This window comes from Athene noctua, chromosome 26 (genome assembly GCF_965140245.1).
Source record: "Athene noctua chromosome 26, bAthNoc1.hap1.1, whole genome shotgun sequence".
Lineage (NCBI taxonomy): Eukaryota > Metazoa > Chordata > Aves > Strigiformes > Strigidae > Athene > Athene noctua.
The window spans coordinates 3,261,776-3,282,715 of record NC_134062.1 but is presented as its reverse complement, the minus strand read 5'-3'; positions in this window follow the sequence as shown (position 1 = coordinate 3,282,715).

Below are 20,940 nucleotides of genomic sequence, written 5' to 3'. Positions count from 1 at the left end.
TTTTGCTTGAGATGAAGCACTCATTAGAGCAGGAGGGGGCAGAGCCCGGCGCTTTCGCGCTGCCTGGTGAGAGCAGAAAGTCACGAAGCCCATGTTGTACCCTGACAGGAGGCACAGAGGGGACCCGCTCCCGGCAAGCGTGCTCAGAAAATGCTTTGGCAATGGGGCAGGGGGGTGGGATTAGTGTGGAAAGCTGCACCCCTGGTAACGCCAAGCAGGTTTGTGGCACTACTGGCAGCAAAGCCCAGGTTGTGGAAAAGAAACCTCCCCTCTCTTCTCAGGGACTAGCTGGGGGTCTGCCGCAGCTGACCAACACTGGGAGTTTCCCTGGCCCTGACCAGAAACTGGTCCTGTGGGAAAAGAGGCCAGTCCAGCTGTACCAGGGGGTGAGGGGTGACCCCTGCTCCCCAGCTCCAGGAAACTGTCCCACTGGTTTGTGATTCACGGTTACAGGAGTGTGGAGGCTGGTACATGCATGTAGCCTCTTGCGTGCTAATCACAGCTGAGGATGGAGGTGGGGGAGGTGGGAAGTGTAGGGGGATGAATTCCCATCCCCTGGTATGAAGAGATCCAGACAGCCCGCTGAGTCAGCGTGGGGTCACCAGGGTGAGGCCAAACAGGCTCCGATTCCCCCAGCAACTGGCTTTCAGCTGATGCCTTCCCAGCCCAGCCCTGGCATACAAACCACACGTACAAGGACAGCTAGCTTATCCCTTCGCCTCTCTTCCTCGCTGTAACCTTAGCTGGAGCCCTTCCCCGCAATCACGTGGCGAACATGGCTCTGTTTCAAGGGACAAAGTGCAGGAGTTTCTCATTAATGGAGAACGAAAACTGCCTGCTGTGATCCAGCTGCAGTAACTCTGTTGGAGGAGGGAGAAAAGCGCTGTGGGGGAAGGAGGAGGTAGAAAAGGAAATCAAACAAGCACCACTGCCTCGCAAAGGCAAGAGCTCTGAGCCTTGCAGTGCTGTCCCTGCACTCCTTTCCTCATGCACCCCGCTGAACCCCCACTGACCCCAGCATGTCACGCTGGAGAGGACCTTGTTCTGCTCCCTGAGCCTCTTGGGGGATCACAGCGGCAATGACCTTGGCTTCAGTGTAACACCCAGCAAAGCCTCTCTGGGCACACAACATCCATCAGGGGCTTTCCTCTCTTGCCCAGACACCTGCAGCCCATCCCGGGATGTCGGGAGCAGGGAGAGCACGGCCTTCCCAGGGTATTTAGGAGCAGGGAACTGAACAGAGGAGGAGCAAGAGAAGGGGAAGTGGTCGCTGCAGTGTTTACATCTCCCCTTGTTCTGCCCCCCAAAACAAACTGAGATTTGATTTCCCTGAGGCAGCTCCCAAAGAATTTACCCGGCATTCAGAGGAAAAGGCCTCTTTTTTTCCCACCTACAGACTTGGCTGCAACACCAGCCTCTCATTCTGCAAGAGGAAAAAAACCCATATTGTTAGTGAGAGCCCACTACTGCCAAACAGACCGACCCACGTGGGCCAGGGCTGGGAGTAGGAGTGAGACAGGGAGGGAATAAAGTGGCCTTTTATCTGGTGCCTGAGTTGGGGGTGACACATAGTTAGCATAACTGGAAAGGTCAAGTTTCATAACAGCCTGAAGAGGGGGATCTTTCTTCTAGGAGAACGAGGGGAGGAATAAGGAGAAGTGTCCGATGAGCGAAGAGCCAGATAGTCATTGACTTGCATGTGGCTATTTCATGCTCCAGGGGAAAGGAGGCATTGTGGTAGGAAGTGCTACGTGCATCGCATAACCTGGCGAGAGGATGGGGGAGAGACCCAGCCGACCTCCTTTGGCAGCAGCAGATGCCCAAGCCGTGGAGATGAAGGCGCAGACAGGGCAGAGATGGAGGTGGGCAACCGGGTGGCTGTGGGAGAGGTGGGGTGCCAGCAAAGGGCAGAAGGGAAAACGCTGAGTTTGGATGAAGTAGGAGCGCTGTTTTCCTTTCGCTGCATTGGCTCAGCACCAGAGAAATCCAGTCCCAGGGGAACCGTGTTTGTTTGTGAGTGTTTATGGTGAAATGAAACAAGCTGCTTCCCTTTTACCCCCAACACACACATTCACTCGCTGGCACTTTATGCGGCAAGCTAATCTCAACTGAGCGAGGACCTGCCAGCATCTGCTGCAGCTTTCCCGATCCTCCCCTCCCCAAGGGAAGTTACGAAGAGTAGAATCATCCTTGTGTTGTCCTCCCAGCAAACGCCTCTGCTTTTCTCCAGGAAGAGGTGGTAGCGTTGGCCAGGGTGGCACGCTGTTCCCTTCCCACCTCCTGCTAGAACCTCTTGTTGAGGGTGAAGGGCAGGTTGCAAGAGACAAAGCCCTGATCCTATTGCCATGACGATGTTAATTCAAGCTGAGTTCAAAGGAAATTGTTCCAGCTAAAGCTAACAAGCCTGGCAGGAAAGCCTTGCTGTCAGTTGAGAGAGGCCAGCTTCTCGTAAAAGGGGAAAGGAGGTGGGGTCAGAAAGAGGGGCCCCCGTTCAGAACACAAGCTCCAAGCAGAGCTATTCCCTGCCTTTGAGCAAAGCCTCCCCCCACTCAAAGCCACCAGCTGTGAAGCAAGACAGCAGACGATGCCAGGCACTCTTCCCATGCCTGGACCCTTCCAGGACAGTGCAGGGGATGGAGGAGCTAGGGGAGCCGCCTCTCCCACCCTGGGCAGTTGTGGCGGGCACACACTCACCGCTCTGCCGCCAGCCCTCCTCGCTCAGGTCCTTAAAAAAGGCCAGGTCCCAAGCGAGCCCGGCTGCCTCCTGCCACACACCAGCAAACACAGGAGGTGGGGGGCAGAAGGAACCCCTGAGACCCACGGCGGAGCGCCCGCCTTGCTGCCACGCCAGCATTAACTGCACCTTCCTCGTGAGGCTGCGAGGGGCTGCTTGAGGGCAGGACAGGGAAGGGCACGACAGCTCTTGCTTAGCTTGCCACTGAAGTCATTCATATAGCCAAGGCGCTTCCAGGTTTTAGGGAAGTACATTCGGTGTAATGATTAATCCCGGCAGGTGAGACTTGTCGGCCGGTATAATACCTTGTGTTTGTGCCTGGTGTTTAGGGAAAGCTTTGTCTCAGAGCTGGGGGTGAATATTCACAGCCCCTCTGAGGGTGAGCGGGACTGACCTGGTCATACTGGCCACTGCCGGAGGGCGTAAGGGTCCATACCCATACGGGGCGAGGAGGCCGCTGTGCTCTCCCACACAAAACAGGCTTAAAGTGACACCGAGGAAGCAGCTCATGGGGGGCCAGAAAGGCAGAGGCCATAGTCCGGGGTGCACGAGGAGAGCGCAGAGCTGCAAGGTCAATAAACAGCTTTGAAAGAGATGATGAAGTAACCGGCTGCCAAACCCCCTCCCCTGCCCTGCAGGAGCACTTTGAACATCTCCTGCCCTGAGCTGGAGCAGGAGTGGGCCTGCTTAGTGCAGGATTTGGAGGAGAATTATGAGCAGCCCAGCTTAGTATTAGAGACATTAACTGTGGTTTAGAAAAAAAAAAAAAAGAACAAAAACCCCAAACTCAGAACAGACTCTTACAACTGAGCTAGAATATCTTCCCATCTGCTCCTCCAGTGCCAAGAGGCGAAGCAGGCACCGGAGTCAAACTGCTCCCTGCCAGCCAGGGCAGCAAGGAGAGGAAGCTTTTATCTGTACCGGGCAGCCCTGGAGAAACTCCTGACTGGCGAAGACAGGTCCTGAGGGAGTCCTCAGCAGTCCCTGGTCACTGCTGGACCCTGAGGTACCTGCAGGAAGCTGCTCGGAGCACAGTTGCCCTCCCATGCCCGCATCTCCCTTGCCCTCTTTGCTGCTTCTCTGCGGCCCCTTCCGTCTCCCGCAAGCTCACACTGCTGCTGGGCTCAGAACTGCTGCCAGGAAAGTGGCAGGGAGCAGTAAGAAAGCGCTGACAGCCAGTTAGTACTGCGGGTTTCCCATCCCGCTGGTTTAGCAAGACTTGGGCCCTCTCCCACCTCTTCCTTTCTTTCATCTTCCCCTGCTTCCAGGCTGTAGCTTGAGGCTGCAGCTGCTACAAAAACAGGAGAAATTTGCTAATGGACAGCAGAGAGACTTCCCACAAATCACAGCAAGAAATGTTTTCTCTCTCTTCTTAACTTTTTCTCTCCTCCTCTCATCATGCCTTCTCCCTTCTCCTGCCACCTCTCTGTCTCTGGGACTCCTTTCCTTGCCAGCTGGCTCCTCTGTTCCTGCATCACTGCTGAGAGCACAGGGGGCTCCCTCCTGAAGTAACATTGACTTTTGGCCTGCTCAGCAACGTGCCTGAGCAAGAGGAGAGAAAGTAAGGAAAAGGGGAAGGACAGACTCAGGTTACTGCGAGCTATTAGGGCAGCAAGAGAGAGAATGTGTGCGTGTGCGTGTGTGCAGTGAAGCGGAGGAGGAGACCTGAATATGCTACAGTCGGAAATAACAACAGTGGTACTTGGCATCGCTCTAGCCTTGCTTGTCTCTGCACCGTAATCTCAGGGCCCGGGTCACAGCATGCCCATGGCCACACCACCCAGTGAGGGGAGAGCCAAGAGGAGGACCCGGACGCTGGACTCGGGTCTGCCCTGCCTCCTCGCTGTGAGGTTCGGAAATCTCCAGCCACCATTGCTGCCTCTGGTGAGCCCGAGTCCCCCACCCTGCCGGGGCACCGTGGAAGGAACCGGCGGCGCAACGAATTCCCCAGGAACTCAGCTGGGAACCTGCACAATTAAACTGGAGGGTAAAGCACCTCTGTGGCTGCTGCGTATGTGCAAGCTGACCAGCAGCAGTACTTCTCAGAAGCCCTGTCTCCTCCTCCAGGAACGGGAAAGGATCTACCGGATTAGTATTAGGAGAAACCGTATCACACACTCCCTTCCTTGAAATAGTTCAAGCTTCACCCTAAAGCAAGCTAGAGAGGTGTTTTCCCCAGGCTCTATCTACAAATGGAATTATTTTAGAAAAGAAAACCAACTAGTCCCTCCTAGGGGGCCACAATTAATTTCATTTTCCATTTATATGTAGCCTTAACGCTTCTCTCCTGCAAAATTTGCTCTGACATCCTGCTGAGAAGCGAGGCAGCATTTTTGTAATCGTCTACAACAACCTCTCCCAACCCCATCCCCTTTTTAATTGTAGGTGTTGAATGGGGTGCTCTGGCCCTGTGATAATGCTTAGATGACACAAACTTGTTAAAAACCCCAGGGAAGGATCTGTGATTTCCTCTGTTCTTCTAGACCCAGAAGGGAGAAGGTGTTTCTCTAGATCACCACCACCACCAGAAAGCAAAACTCTAAATTTTGTTTCTAGCAGGAACTTGGCAATTTCCCTTTGGATACCTTTGCCTTCACTTGCCCCACATTTAGCCCTTTTTCCCACTGATGATTAAATCCCTCTGAGGCAATATTTAGACCCGCCTTAATCTCTACCCCATGCTGATTGCAGAGCATCACCATTTCTTCCTTCCTTTCTTGCTCTTTTTGTTCTGCACCCAAAGAACTTAAGGCTGGTTATTTGAACGCCTGTTTCAAGGTTAGTCAGCTGGGCTTTTGACAGCTCTCATTGATTCCTCCACATGTGGACCTCTAAGCTGCTGTTTCAGCCTCTTCCTAAGGCTTTTTAAGGCTTTCTGAGGCTTTCTGACACTTTCTGCATTCCTTGCAGGCATTCTGATTACCGTTAGCATCCTTTTGAGGTGGTTATTTCATCTAGCTAGAACTGGAAACCTCCCTTGGAAGGTGTCCCCACCCCACCCCCCCTCAAACATTTTGAACTTTGGTTTTTTGACTTAGAAAAATCACAAGCCTCCTCTGAGCTCCTGAGGCAAATTTTCATTCCTGTGGATTTCTCTCAGCCAACAAGGGTTTGCCTATTTGAAATCAAGAACCTTATTTGCAGGCTTTGTCTGTCTTTCCATTTTAATCGAATCGGCAGTTAATCTCTGAATCCAAGGTTAGTTTCTCAGCGCGGCGCCCTCATCACTTATCAAAACCCAGGGCAACACCTTTCCTCATTGGTTCAGTGAACACAGGTGAAGAAATTTCACCCCCTATCACACAGGTAGGGGTGCAACCCCCCCCCTCTTGGGCTGCTCAGTGCAATTCCCCGCCCCGGGCCACATGTCAGCCCAAGATGGATTGGGAAAGGCAGTGGACCAGAGCATTAAGGCACCCCCGTAGCACACCTGGTTTCTGCCTCGCCCCCTCTCCCTTATTGCTTAAGAACAATAATGACAGCCAGTACCTCCTGACAGCCTAGTGCATCTGTACTTGGGTTGTGGCCCAAAGGGGGGTGATACCACATCTACAAGACCTAGCACGTTCTGGGCCTGCACAGTTGGTAGAAAGTACCAAAATATTCCATCACCTGAGTTGGGCTGAAATGGAAAAGTACCTGACAAAAGTCAATTATCTCAGACCCTATAACTAGCGATCCTAAGCGGGACCCTTTGAGCTCTCCTGGGTTGCGTGGGCTGTGACCAGCATCTCCCCTCAGCTGGGATGTCTCTCAGGCTCAGACTCCTCAGAGTTTGAGGATGGTCTGCCCACAAAGCCAACGGAAGGCCAGGGTGAAGTCGGACTTCTCAAGGCTCAATTAGAGCCCACTGAGGAATGCCGATGCATTGTATTTGCTCCAAACTCGAGAAGAGAGAAATTTTAACTCTGACTAGTCTCTTCCATCCACCTCTCTAGCTATCTGTGTGCTTGAACATGCACATTTGCCTTCACGAATGTGGATGTCTACACATTTCACCGGATATCCAAATATTTCTGTGTGTGTATGTTTTGTGTAGACATATATATACACCCACTTCGATTTGAAATACCTTGTAGTAAGTTAGTGTGAATCTCGTCACTCTCAAATCTGTAATTAAGTTGCTGTTTTAATTATAACATATTCTGCCAAATCACTTTGTTAATCTTTAAACTGGTCGATCATTAAGTGCTGCTAATATTTAACCTTTTGATCTACCTCAAACGATTAATAAATCTTAAAACTCTTATTTTCAGTTTCAAGTGGCAAGTATTTTCATCCGCACCACACGTGCCAGAGTATATTCCCTACTGTTATTAGCGACATTGATTTTTCATGCTAAATAAGAGACTTTCACTTCCTGAATAAGAAAACACTTTCTCAGCCTGTATCAGGTGAATAACTATGCAGGACTCTGTCCATGTCCTTGCCTGACCCTGGAAATCTGCGCAGCCCCCTCACAATGCCAGGACCAGCCCATCTTTCTTTCCCCACCGATCTTAAATCTAATAGATTCCGTTTATGGCATGTCAAGACTTGGAGGTCTCTCACTATAATGCTCTGTATTGCCCCTTGTACCATATATACCCTCGGGGAATTGGCGATTGTTTCAGATCTCATCTCAGAGCGAGGTTTCCAGCTAGCCTGCTGTTTCTGCACCTCATCAGACAGATGTTGCGTTGCGTGGTGCAATACATCCTCTGCCTGGAAAGCAGGGCACGCTGCAAACGGTGATGAAATGCAGCTTCTGAACTAGGGATCCACTGGAACTGGGACGCAGCACACAATGGACGAGACTTTACCTTCTCTCTCTTTTCTAATCCCTCCAGCTCTGAAAAGTCAAACTGAAAACCAAGCGACTGTGCTTAGGTCTTAGTTTCTGTTAAATTTTCTCAGTCACCGTAACGGCAGCTACTAGATACGTAAGTGCAAAGAGCTAATGCGGGCACGGGGCAATAGCATGAGGCATGCTGTGCACCAGCACCTTGCTCCAACACGTGGCAGGGGTGGTGAAGTGGGACAGAAATTTGCTTCAGTGTCATTATTATTACATGACTGCAAGAAACAAACCAAAGCGATCAATGCGGAATGCCAAGGGGATTTTCTTTCTTCTCTCTTTAATCTGTATTTGAGTTCCTCTCTAAAAAAATCTTCCCTTTTACCTCCTGATGTTTCTGCTCCCTCCCTGATCTTTAAAGCATTACTTCAGCCTGCTGAGGTGGGCATCAGGCCAGGCTGCTGAAGGATACTGTTTGCTTAGTTTTAGCACTGGCTCCTGTCAGGAGGAGCCCTGCTGGCTGAATACACTGTTTGTGGCCATATGTGGTGTTATTTACATGGGGAAAGGAAGAAAAAATAAATCTTGGTGAAATATGAGTTGAGAGAAAAGACAGACCCAAGGCAGAGCGGGGTGGGAATGTACCCATCTGAGAAAGCCAGCCCAGCCCAGTCCAGGGGAGGAATTAGCACATTGGTCACGGAGAGGAGCGCTGCTCTTAAAGCAAGCTGCGAGGGTCTGCAACAAAGCCTCGTCATGGGAGAAGTAATTGGACAGACTTCTGGAATCGCTGCACGGAAGCTCTGCTACCAGCTGGGAGACTAATTTAGTTTCTGTTTTTCTTCCCCTTCTCCCCATCCTCCCTCTTTCTCTCTTTGAATAGGAGAGCGACGCGGCCAAGGGCTCAGCTCCAGCCAGATTGTATGGGCTCTGATGGGGCAGGCTGGGTCACTCAGTGGAGGAATAAACATCAGGGAAAGCTGAAAGGGCTTTCTTAGGCTGTGCTCGAGCTAAAATGCTGCAGAAGAGCACAGGGAGCACTTGAAATCCCCAACAGGTCCCAGCCTGTCTGCATCCAGCTGCATTACCTGTTGCGAAGCAGAGCACGGCCGAGGACTGCTCCAACTCCCCCAGCAGCCGGGGCAAGGGATGAAAGCAGAGACAGGCAGGGGCTGAATCTGGCAAGCGCTCTGTCGTCTTCCTGCCGCTTAGCACAGCAGCACTCCGCGCTCTGACTGGTGCCCAGCAGCAGCTCTGCAGTTTTGTCATCCCCAGTACAACCAATCTCTCCCAGTGTCGGCACCCTGACGCACCCGATGAGAGATGCTGTGCCAGTGGCGGTGCCATCGTTTGGAATAAGATGTAAAGCCAGCTGTCTGACAACCTGGACTATAAAAGTTCCCTTGGCAGCTTCTGCCTGTGTTATCTTCCTCCCTCAGCCAAATTCCAGGTTCGAAACTGAACAAAGCCGTGGTGATGAGCTGCCAGTATTTTAATGAGCAGTTCCCACAGACACCTTCCTACCTCTGCCTGTGATGAACCTCTGCAGAGCAGGTGCACGTGTGTGCTCCCACAAAGGGAGCTGTATTTACTTCACACTTGTTCAAACAGCAGCAGTTAACAAAAAATCTTCTCTCATAACCATCACTCAAGCAGGGAAGTGGCTTATTTGGCAAGGAAATTGTCATCAAGAGCAGTTTGCTGGAGATGTTTACACTGTTTCTGAGGGTATAATGAGTGTGCCGATAAGATAGCGCAGGAACTAGCTGACTCGAGTGAGGTGGGAATATGCTGATGGAGAAGCTACGAGCTGTATTCTGCAAGGTGTTTGGGAAATACCCTGCTGGCACCCTACAGAGGTAATGGCATTTACTCTTGAGCATTTATTTCAGGCCGCTTAGGGTCTTTCTTTTAAGGTCCTTCTAGGATAGAAAAGCAGGACTGGGAGAGCTGGGATTTCCAGGATCATGTTTTTCTCCCCCGGGAAGGAATCTGGGGTGTTTTCCTTGCTGTAAACCCAATTATCCCTTCCCAGCATCTGGGGCATTCCAGCAGGGAGGAGGTGGGGAAGTGGTACTGTCAACACCCCAAGGAGCCCTTGGTACCTGCTGAGAATTAATCCTGAAGGCACTCGCCCTGCTAGGGACCGCGCGGGACAGGCATGGACCAGGGGAGCAGTGCACGGGGGGGCTGGCTCCAACAAGGCAGGTTGGCATTGCTGCTTCCGCACAGCTCTCGTCCTCCCCAGCGTTTCAGTGGCAGCGGATTTCCCTTTCTAGCAGAGTGCAGAAAAGCCAGGACGATTATACCTAGTAAAGCTCCAGTCCTGTCCTCTGCCCCCTGACCTCAGCCTGGGCACAGGGAAGGCCCTTCCTCCTCCCTCCCACCAACACCTCCCGGGACACCGGTGATGACAGCCACATCCCTCCGGGATGCAGCCCTGGGCAGGTCCAGGCATCCACCTTATCACCAAAGACTTGAGATAACACCCACCACCCCTCGCTCCGGGCCCTACTGGGAATGTGTTGTGCCAGGACAGGCAGGTGGAGGGGGCCTGGCCCGTACTCTCCTGAAGAGATTTTTTTCCAGCATGCCCAAGTTTTTGGAGGCCCCTTTCCCCACTGGGCTCCCTATACCCGTGTGTGGGCCACGGAGGACACCTAGTGGTTAGCAAGCTGTGCCTGGGTGCCCTCACCCCACAGCACCCCACAGCACCCCACAGCACCCCACCTCCTGGGAACGGGGCGGGCAGGCTGCCCTAAAGATGCTCACCCTGCCGCTCACCCAGGGTGGGAGCAGCAGGGCAGAGAGCTGCTGGGAGCTTCTCTCTGCCACAGCTCTCCCTGAACTCCCCTCCTCATCTTCAGCGCTCGCACACAAGCCCCGGGCCCAGGGAAATCACACAGACCCATAGCATGGAGGGGGAAAGTGGGGCTCAGCACCTCTGGCATCCTCCCAGCCCACGTCCTCGCACGAACAGGCTGCGCGGGAGGTTGTTGAATGCTGCACGGTGTGGGTATGTGGGTGCAGATCAGTGAGGAGGAATAAGCATCTCTAAGCTGGGCTTCCACGTCTCCCCACTGTGGTGCAGGGCACAGGGCTGGGCAGGATGAGGGGAGCGGGGATGGGCCAGAGGATGCTGCGGGAGGACTGCAGATGTGGCATAGGGGAGGGGGGATTGGGGTGGCCAGTAGAGCAGCATTAGCTAGCCTGGGGGTCCTCCCCCCCCTCCCGGGATGCTCTGAGAGCCCTGCTCTATGAAAAAGTCACTAAAGCTGCACAGGGAGGGCACTGTTTCAGTTTCCCTTGCTGCAGGAGCAATATCACAGAATGGTTTAGGTTGGAAGGGACCTTAAAGATCACCCAGTTCCACCCCCCTGCCATGGGCAGGGCCACCTTCCACTAGCCCAGGTTGCCCAAAGCCCCGTCCAACCTGGCCTTGAACCCTGCCAGGGAGGGGGCAGCCACAGCTGCTCTGGGCAACCTGTGCCAGGGCCTCACCCCCCTCACAGGGAAGGATTTCTTCCCTATATTTAATCTAAATCTCCCCTCTGTCAGTTTAAGACTGTTACCTTTCATCCTATCCCTACACCCCCTGATCTCTCCCCCCTTTCCCGCAGCCCCTTTCAGCCCTGGGGGGCCGCTCTAAGGTCTCCCCGGAGCCTTCTCTTCTCCAGCCGAACCCCCCAACTCTCTCAGCCTGTCCTCACAGGGGGGGCTCCAGCCCCCCCAGCATCCTCGTGGCCTCCTCTGGCCCCGCACCAGCAGGTCCGTGTCCTTCTGCGGTTGGTGCCCCCAGAGCTGGGCCCAGCCCTGCAGGGGGGTCTCACAGAGCGGAGCAGAGGGGGACAATCCCCCCCGGCCCTGCTGCCCACCCTGCTCTGGGTGCAGCCCAGCACACGGGGGGCTTTCTGGGCTGTGAGCACACATTACTGGCTCACAGTCAGTTTTCCATCCGCTAACACCCCCAAGTCCTTCTCCTGGGGGCTGCTCTCCATCCCCTCCTCGCCCAGCCTGTGTCTGTGCTGGGATTGCCCCGACCCACGGCAGGACCTTGCCCTTGGCCTTGTTGAACTCCATGAGGTTTGCCCGGTCCCACCTCTCCAGCCTGCCCAGGTCCCTCAGGATGGCCCATCCCTGCCCTCGGCGTGTCGGCCCCACCACACAGCTCGGTGTCGCTGGTGAACTTGCAGATGTGAACACTGAGTCCAGGAAAGGCTGAGCACTACAGCCCACCAGGTGAGAGATGTGGGAACCTTCCAGAAACGTCCAACAGACCTTCATCCATCAGAAATGCCCTTTTAGAAATCAGCTGCTCTCGATCTGGGTGTGGAGTGGCGTGAGGTGTGTGCTCTCCTCAGTGAGAGTGAAGGTGTCCGTGTGTGTCCCTCTCCCCTTCCTGCGGCCACAGGGCCGGGAGCTCCACAAGTACAGGTAGGTGGGCAAGGGCAGTCCCCTGCTGCCCCCTCCCTCTCCTGTAGTGGCAGAGGGGGCTCTGGCTGGCAATGTGTCCCCCTGACATGGGGAACTCTCCCCGCAAGACTGTCCCAGCCAGCCCGGAGGGCAGGGTCATTGCTGCCAGGGCCCAGGGAGGCAGGCAGGGAGTGTGAGGCAAGGGCAAACGCGCCCTTCCCTGCACCAGAAGAGAGCTGCAGCTCCCCCAGGCCTGCAGCTTTCTCACCCCATCTTCCTCCACCCCCTTGGCTCTCCTTCCTGGGTGCCAGCCAGCCCCATGACGCTACGTTAGGCTGCGTTTGGGCTTGATGGAGCCTCAAACTGAAATGCAATTAATGTAATAAAGGCCAGCAGCTAGTGTATGCGTGGAGCCAACCGAAGCAGCAGGGACGGCTCCCTGAGTTGCCCAACCTCCAGGTGTTCCCTGCTTGTGCACAACAAGCAACATCCCTTCTCCAGTCCCTGGCACTCCTGCGGCCCGTGCAGCTGCAGTGCCCGCACACAGCTCAGAGCTGCCTGGGAATCTTCCCCATTATTTTAGCCTCTTTCACAACTATACCACCAACGAGGAGGCCAAATCCTGCCTCGCTGCCAGAAGCTTGCTGCTGCAGAAGCAGGCTCTGCCAGGATGTAGCGAGGTGGGGAGGCAGGAACACATGAGCTTTTGGGCCCTCTGGGTGCTGGGCGCTTTCCAAAGCTGACATGCAGCTGTAAGAGAGTCCTTCACCCAACCGGCCATCCTGCTCTGTGGGGCCAGCAGGCAGTCGTAGTGACAGTGCTGGCTGGCATGCAGGAGTGTGGCAAATGCCTGGCCTAAGGCTCTGCCCCTTGCTGCCGCTGCTGCCAGTGTCCAGTCTGCTGCCCTGCACCTTATTATGGGCACTTAAATCACCACACGCAGCAGCTACCACAGTGACAGAGATGCCACCAAGTCCGGAGGAGAGCTACACATGCTCGCCATGCAGAAAGCCGTGCCCTGGGGAGGCAGAGGAGAGGATGGGATGGACAGGCGGACACCCATGGGCAGGGATGCAGCGGGTGGCCATGCCTGTGCCACCGAAAAGCCCGTTATCTCCCCTGACTTTGACTTAAGTCCTGCTGCGGGCATTTTGTGAGCTGGAGGAACCTTCAGAGATCTGTTTTGATGGGTGAGGATGGAGAGGGGAACAGCTTTTTCTACCACCAGACCACGTAGGAGTGAAGCAAAGAGGCCCCAGTGCAGTTGGTTGGAAGATGGAGGCTGGTTACAGGGAGGCTGGGAGGGGGATTCCGGGTGCAGGTGACCCTCTGGGCTGTCCAAAGCAGCGAGGATGCATCTGGGAAGAGGCAGGAGCCAGGTCAGAGAGCTGGGATAGCAGGATGAGAGGTGAAGTTTGAGCTCCTGCCACTTAACAGTGGGGCTTGGAAGAAGGTATAAACAGGTGCTGAAGGACTGTGAGCTCAGTGCCAGTGACGTAAGAGCTACCATGATCAGCCTGTCCCCAGATCCTTTCCAAGGCAAACATCACACTTTTTCCATCAGACACTGCTCTCCTTGGATGCCAAATTTCACTCCCATTTGTGCAAGCCCGGGCCGGTGTCCACATGCTCCCATTGAATTGCAGATCCTTTCCCAAGCCCCAAACACTGAGCAGCCCCTGACAGGAGCAGAGAAGGGACCTGGGAAGACAAGATGGCATCAGGGACTGCCCGCCCCCTGCTCCCATCCCTACGGTCCCTGCGCTGCTGCCTGGAGAAGAGCAGCCTTGCTGGCCTTGCCTGCAGCTTGCTGATCCTGCTGTTTTCACTTGGAGAAGGGGATGGCATGACACAGTTGTTTCCCAGGCAGTTGCCACCACCCTAAAACCAGAGGGTGGGATTCGGCTGCAGAGGGATAATGCTGACCAAGGACAAGCAAGTCCAGGCAAGGCACGCAGCACAGCGCAGCTCCTGATGAGTAAGAGTGGTGGATGCTAACCCTCCTCGAGGTCTGGTCCTCACCCTCACCCCGCTAGGCTTCTATCAACTTATCCTGTATTTATGGCAGTGAGTAAGGGAGGCTCAGGCCCCGAGTTCACTCTCTTATCTAAGGTTTATATTTCTCTTCCGGAATCGTTCTGGTTTTCTTCTCCTGCCCCCTTATTTTTCCAGTGTTTTCCCTCTTCTTTGTCTCTCCCCTTTCACCTCTGTCTCATTTTTCTTTTGCTGTCCTACTTTTTACTTCTGTATTTATAGAGGAAGGAAAGAGGGGAGTAAATCAAGAGACACATGCACGCACACACGCTGGATATTTGTCTTGCTCAGTCACAGAGTGAATAAGCGTCCTTGTTTCAACATGTTTTCCCATTTAACTTCCCAGGGGCTTTTCAAAATGAGAATTCCTCTGAACAACAAGACACCAGGGCTGAGCTCACAGTCATTTGCTGAGTGTGGTGGCCTCATTCCTCAGGCTTCACCCCCCCCATCCTGTGCTCCCGATTTCCAGGAACCCAACAATGACACAGAGCGGGGCCCACCCACCGCCTCCCCTAAAGCCTTCCCGGTGGGCAGGGAAGCCCAGCAAGGTCAGGCTGCAGGCTCCCCAAGTGCTGAGCTGTCTCCTGGCAGAGCAGAGGAGCTGCAGCCCTTGCACAGGCAAAGGATGGAGGTTTCTGCGCAGGGCACAAGCCATGGGCAGCTGGGACCCTGCTGGGGGGGCACCAGTGGGACCGCTCAGAGCCGCCCTGCTGCCTTGGGTGGGTGATGGCTCACTGTCCCTCTAAGCAACTCACCTGCGGGGGGGCCCGTCTCAGGAGGCTGAGCCTCCTGCAGAGATCTGACTCCAGACACTGAGGCTCTTGCAAGAGGCGAAGAAAGATTTGGGGGCGATGGCACTTTGCTGGTAACCAGGAAAAGTAGGGCTAAAGGAGATCCCACAAGCCCGTGAGCTTGCCGTCACCCCCAGCCCCTCACCACCACCTGGACCGTGGACAAGCACAGCCTAAGGGGAGGAAGCAGCTTCCCCCTCCTCAGCCTCCCCGCAGCGCTCTCTCGGGGCAGAGGTTGCCCTGTCCTGCTCCCCCTCCCACCACGCTGGGCTGCTCGGTGGCCACAGGGCTTGGGTGCTCGGGAGGGACAGAGCCACAGTTTCTGTCTCCAGGGTAGGCCAGGGCAAGGACTGCTTCTCCATGTGCAGCTCTCCGTGCTACCCTTGCTGGAAAGAGCTGCTGCCTGGAGGGAAGCTTGGCTTGCTATTGCCAAATGCAGAGGATTTCAGAGTAGTTTGTGTCTAAGGGAGACTCTGTTAGTAGCTCTCTGTCCTTTTGCTTCTTTCCCTGCCTGTCCTGGTTCTGCTCTTCTTTATCCATTTCCCCTCTTTCTCTCCACTTGCAGAGAATCTGCACTGAGAGGGAAGCTGGGGAACAGCTGCTGGCCTGGGACAACACAGATGCTTGGAGATGAGGGATGGGGAACCACGGGATTACAGAGAAGGGGATGACCTTTAGAAAAAGACGAAGGATGAGCAAGTAGTGATGTTCCTTATAACCACTTTTTATCACCCGTCACCAGTGTAGAGCTGGAAGCAGCTCCGTTAGCGCAGAGCCTCTGACTATCAAAAGCCTGCCCACAGCACATGATGGGGACTTGTCAAGTCTCTCCCATCACAAATAAAACTCTCACCAGTGGTACCCTCAACCCTTTCCCAGCCTGGGCTCCATCCCACAGCACCTCTCTCCCAGTCTAGGACCCCAGATATAGCTGTATGAGATGCTTAATCAGCACAACTCTTCAGAAGGAGCAAAAACTGTCCCTCTGCTCAGGGAGGAAAGGACCGGACAGGAGCTCTGCCCCAGATATGCCCTAGTAGCCTTTCCCGTCTGCTGACACACTGTACCAGAAACCTCTTCAGTGATTCAGCTGCTGGAACTGCATCTCACGGACCAGTAAAAGAAGCTCTAGAAAGTAAAAAAAGTTTTTAAGCAGTGGGAAAAGAACAAAAAGTTCTCTGTTTGAGGATTTTCCAGTCTCTGCCTTTGGCTTGCTGGAAAACCAATGTTTTTCAACTTTAGCAGGCCTGAGTTTTCCTGAGGCATGAGGTGGAGATGGCATTCCCCTGCTTTGCAGAGTTTGATGCAGGGCATATTTTTTGCTGACATGCAAACTCAGGGGTAACTAGACCTAACAAAGTAATTCCTGCTGCTGGGAACAACAGCAAATTGTGCTAAAAGTTATCGTTTCCAAGCATCAGAGAAAAAAGAGCATCCTCACAGAAGACTAAAGATGGGGGCTATAGACCCATGCCAGCACCTATATCTCAGGACCCAATCTTTTTCTGGAAGGAATACAACCTGTTGCAGCTGTCCAGATATCAATAAATTCCAGTTCTGCCAGCTGCAAAGCAGGGAATGGTTTATTACTTCGACAGCCCCCAAACCCGTAAGATTAGATAAACTGTCAATTTTACATGAATAATATCTATCTCTTGTCGTATGCTTTGCTCCCAAATATCCCAGAGCACTTTAGAAGATTATAAACAGAATCACTGTCTCCCAAGTTCACATGAAATCCCATCTGCATGGCCACTGAGGCTGACTTGAAGACTGACAGTGACCATGCTCCCAAGAAGCCAGAAGAGGCTAAGCCATCTTACAGCAGAAGGTAAAAAAGCTCCAGTGGTCCTTGCTAATACAGCGAAGGAATATTCCCTTCCCGATCCCAAATTTGGAGATTGTGCTTTAGTGCTGAGCAGACACCTAAGAGGTGCAACCAGCTCCACCCAACTTCCTCACCTCAGGTGGTGCCAATCTCCAGTGCATGAAAAGGAGGTGGAAAAGAAAACAAAAACTGAAAACCAATGACACAGAAACCAAGTTAATCATCAAAGACGGGGAAAAAAACCTCCTTCCTGGCCTCTACAGGCAACCAGCAGAAGCCTTGAAACACAGGTTTAATTAATTAATTAAAAACAATATGAACATGGTGCAACAAGTCTTGTAAGTACACTGAAGGCATGCAGTATCATCCATACAGTTATGCAATGTGTTGATGACTGTAGCAAGCTCATCTTGAATCCAGTTCGGATCCTGGTGCCCAAGACTCTGTTTCAAAGGCCATCCCTGAACTCTGCTCCTGTGATGTCTAGAAATGGTCTTCTAATTTCTAGCCTATATTTTTTAATGAACAAATTTACCTTATTTGATCTTACACTAGCACTGTCCTTTAATTCAAATAGACTTCCTTCTTCAGCCGGTATTCCCTTTCCTGTCCTCCGCATGAATTTAATGCTGAGTAGTCATTTTTCCCCTTCAGCCTTTTCAAAGTTGAAGACTCAGCATAACCACTAGAAAGGGGGCCTCCCCCAGGCAGCACATATCCTCCAGTTAATGCCCTTGTCCCGTCACACACCCTCTCACTCCTTCAGTGAATCACCCTCCTTCTGCACGCTCGCCGAGTATCGTTGTTACACAACGGGCATTTTTATCCTGCCTGCAACTTGTTCCAATAATTAAGATTCCCCATGGTCCAGCTCATAGCCTGCAGGCCTGATTTAAGCCCTGGGAAGCTTGTGTTTGGCCTGCCATGGTACCCTGGAGGAGCTATTCTATGCTCACACTACCCTAAAAATCCCAGTCCTTGTATCTGAAGCCAGGTCCTGACCATCTCCACTGAGCTCTCAATTCAGCGTGCTCCCCGACACGAAAATGCATCCCCCAAATAGCTGGATCCTCCTGGTTTGGTTTTACTTCCCTTCATCACCTACTCTGAGACACACGGCTGATCATCACATGGAGGCGGTGAGCCCAAATTGCCACAAATAATCTGAACTTGTTTATGCCGTATAAATTGAGTCTATCTTCTCTAAATCACAGCTCTGAGAGTATCTGTAGATCTACTTCAAGCACACCTGCAGCATTGTTGGTTTTTTCCCCATGTGTTCCACACCAGGCTAGCTCTGCCGATCCATCTGCATGCATTGCTGACTGAATCTGATACGTGTGAAAGCAACACGAAGCCCTGAACTCGTTCTGCCTGCTCTGCTGTCACACTGGGAGCTGGTTAATGCCTGGTCATTGCTCAATGATGTCTACATGCTTGATGGATTGATTTCCTGGTGCTTTCTTGCAGCAGGAGCAGCCTGCACACACTTCAGCGTATCATTTTCTGCGCCTTGGGTTTATTTTCGATGAAGGTGTAAGAAATGAGAAAGGACTGTAAATATGTAGGATGTGAAAGGGAGTGTGGATCAGTGGGTAGAGCACAGAGTAGGCAATTAGCAGACAGGTTCCCCGCTCCTAGTTTGGTTGGAGTTGTTGTGAGAACCGAGGCCAGTGAATCATGGGCTGGTTGATCTAATTCTCTATGACTCTCCATGACTTCATCAATCATTGGTGTTTGAAACTTTGCTCCGGAGCCTGTCTAAAGGAGTGCCCTGGGGTTGGCTTAACTGTTTCTATTCTATTTAGTTTGAAATGGACCCAATTTTTCCCCTTTTTCCATCCTGGGGAAATCGTTCTTCTTTAGGTATCTACCCATGGAGATTTTTGTGCAGCACGTTGCACAGTGGAAACACTTTCTTACAAGCAAAAAACTACTCAAACCTACTGGTGCATATACAATGAAAAGATGATGTTCAAAACAAGAGCAAAAGCATCATGGGATATTTAGAAAAAGTAAAGGATTTAGAGGGGTCACAATCATGGAAAGCAAGAGAACGAGCAAGCAAAAAGGCTGCATAGCAATTTCAGAAAAGAAAAAAAAAAAGTTTCATTTTTGCTGAAAAATTTAACTCAGTTCCACGGTACATGCCTCAGTTTCTCTAATTGCTACATGGGGTTAGCAACCCAGACCTATTTTGCAAAGGTGTTGTCAAGTTTAATTTGTGAACCTTTGAAAAACGCTCCGAGTTTTTCAGATGAAAGGCGCTGCAGATGCCAAACGTGGGTGTATACTCTGAGTCAGAGGCATAGACATGGGCATATTGTGTGATGGGCTTGACGCAGTGCACTAGATAGGAGACAGTTGTCCTCTGCAGAAAGTGTAGGGATAGCTGGTGCAAAAATCACAGATGATGCTTACACAAGTGTGAACTCATGCTACAGAAATCAGGAGCCACCCTCTGGGAGGTGCAAAGATAAAGCCTGCAATAGAGAGACGGCCAGTCTGTACTTTATTTTGGCTTCTAAATTGCCTGAAATACGTGTGTGCGCACAAGTCTTTTAAACATGGTGAGGAACTGAAGCACCAATTGTCTAATAAACTACCCTTTAACTCCAGTTAGTCCTCCCGTGATTCCCAGGCAGAATCCGCCAGCGTTGGCCGTGGTTATGAGCACCAGTAAGACCACGCGGGCAGAATCACAGAATCATCTAGGTTGGAAAAGACCTTGAAGATCACCCAATCCAACCGTTACCATGCACCTCAAGTTTCAGACAGGTATGAACAGTAGATTTCCCAGGAAAGGCCAGAAAAAAAAAGAGAGATTTTTTTCCCCGTCTGCAAACAATTTTTTTGGCATGAAAAAGACATGACGAGGTGTGATAAGGTGCAGAGAGATAATGGGGAAAAGAGTGGGCTTGGCCTTTGGTTACGAAGCAAAGCCACAGTCCCAGGATGTGTGGCAGCAGGGGTGATGCAGTTAGCTCTTGCTGGTCACCCATGGGCCTGCCACAGTTCCACAGGAATGTGCAAGCAGGACGCGCCCAAGGTGCGAGTGCCGGGCGTGTGAGATGCTACGAGAGGGAGCTTGAAAGGGAACCGGTGAAAGTGTCCCTGTGCAGAAGTGATCCTTCCTTTCTTTCCGCAGTCTCAAGGGAGGTTCAGCCCAGAATACTGGCAAACCTATTCTTCTTCAAGAAGTCCAGTTTGCCCTTGGCTCCATTACATATGCACACGACCTCCTCTTTCTGTCTGACAGAGTATTTAAGCTGAGGATTCTCCGAAATGAAGCAGCAAGGACAAATGTCACCCAAGCTGTTCAAAAGCCAAATCAGAACCTGCCGCTTTACGTAACATACCGACTGCCACGAGGGCTGACAACAGCCCACCGGAGTCTTACTGGAGCTGCAGTAGATGACAGACATTGCAATGTCTTATATCTCAAGTATGGCCACACTCCACCAGTACTGCAACAAACGGAGGAGCTAAAGCCGTGCTCGGCATCAGCGTAGGTCCGGCAAAGCACACCCGTAACCTGACTTACCGGAGGGACAGAAGAATCACTAATAAACTAAATAATCACTAATAAAACTCCTCCTGAGCTCAGTTCCTCTCAAATCTGCCTGGAGTAACTGGATTAAACCCATTCACTCTGGATTTGCAACGATAAAACCAAGATGAAAAAATTCACTCCTTAATCTTTTGACTGCCTTACCGACTTCAAAATCTTAACAGTGTCAGAAAGAGAAACCAAGGCCACCTTCTTCTGAGTCAGACCTCTTCATATAAATGTTTTTTGTTTCTTAAGTATCAATGCTAGCTTGGAAAAACTCTGCTGAGTCTTTTCTGTACACATGAGAACAGGCGCCTCCACCCTCCAGTATTTTTAATTACTTGGAGTTCTACAGGACTGTTGATGTTATAAAGATCAGGAAGCCGGGGGAAAGAAATACATATATGTCATCCAATCTCTTTCTTTTATGAAATTTGTTTTTAAAAAATAGCATTGCCCTTTCCTATGCCAGAGAATGACTTCTGACTCATGAAAGACTACGGTCCTATTAATAAAAAAACATGTCCATTAGAAATTACTGCAAAAGGCACAGCCTTTCCCAACAACTATTATCCAAAAAAATACTCTATACAGAATAATTTCTCATATATAGAGAGTCATAACAACATACAAGCAGTAAGAGGGACTGGATCTATGAGCCAGGGGTCCCAACTGCATTTCAGTTGAAGAGAAAAAAAAAAAATAAAAAAAATTCTCTTTCCTTTTCTCTCATTTTGCACAGACAAAGCCCTTCGTAAAACAAGCTCTTCCTGGCTATCTCATTCTCATATCAGATCAAAAATGTAT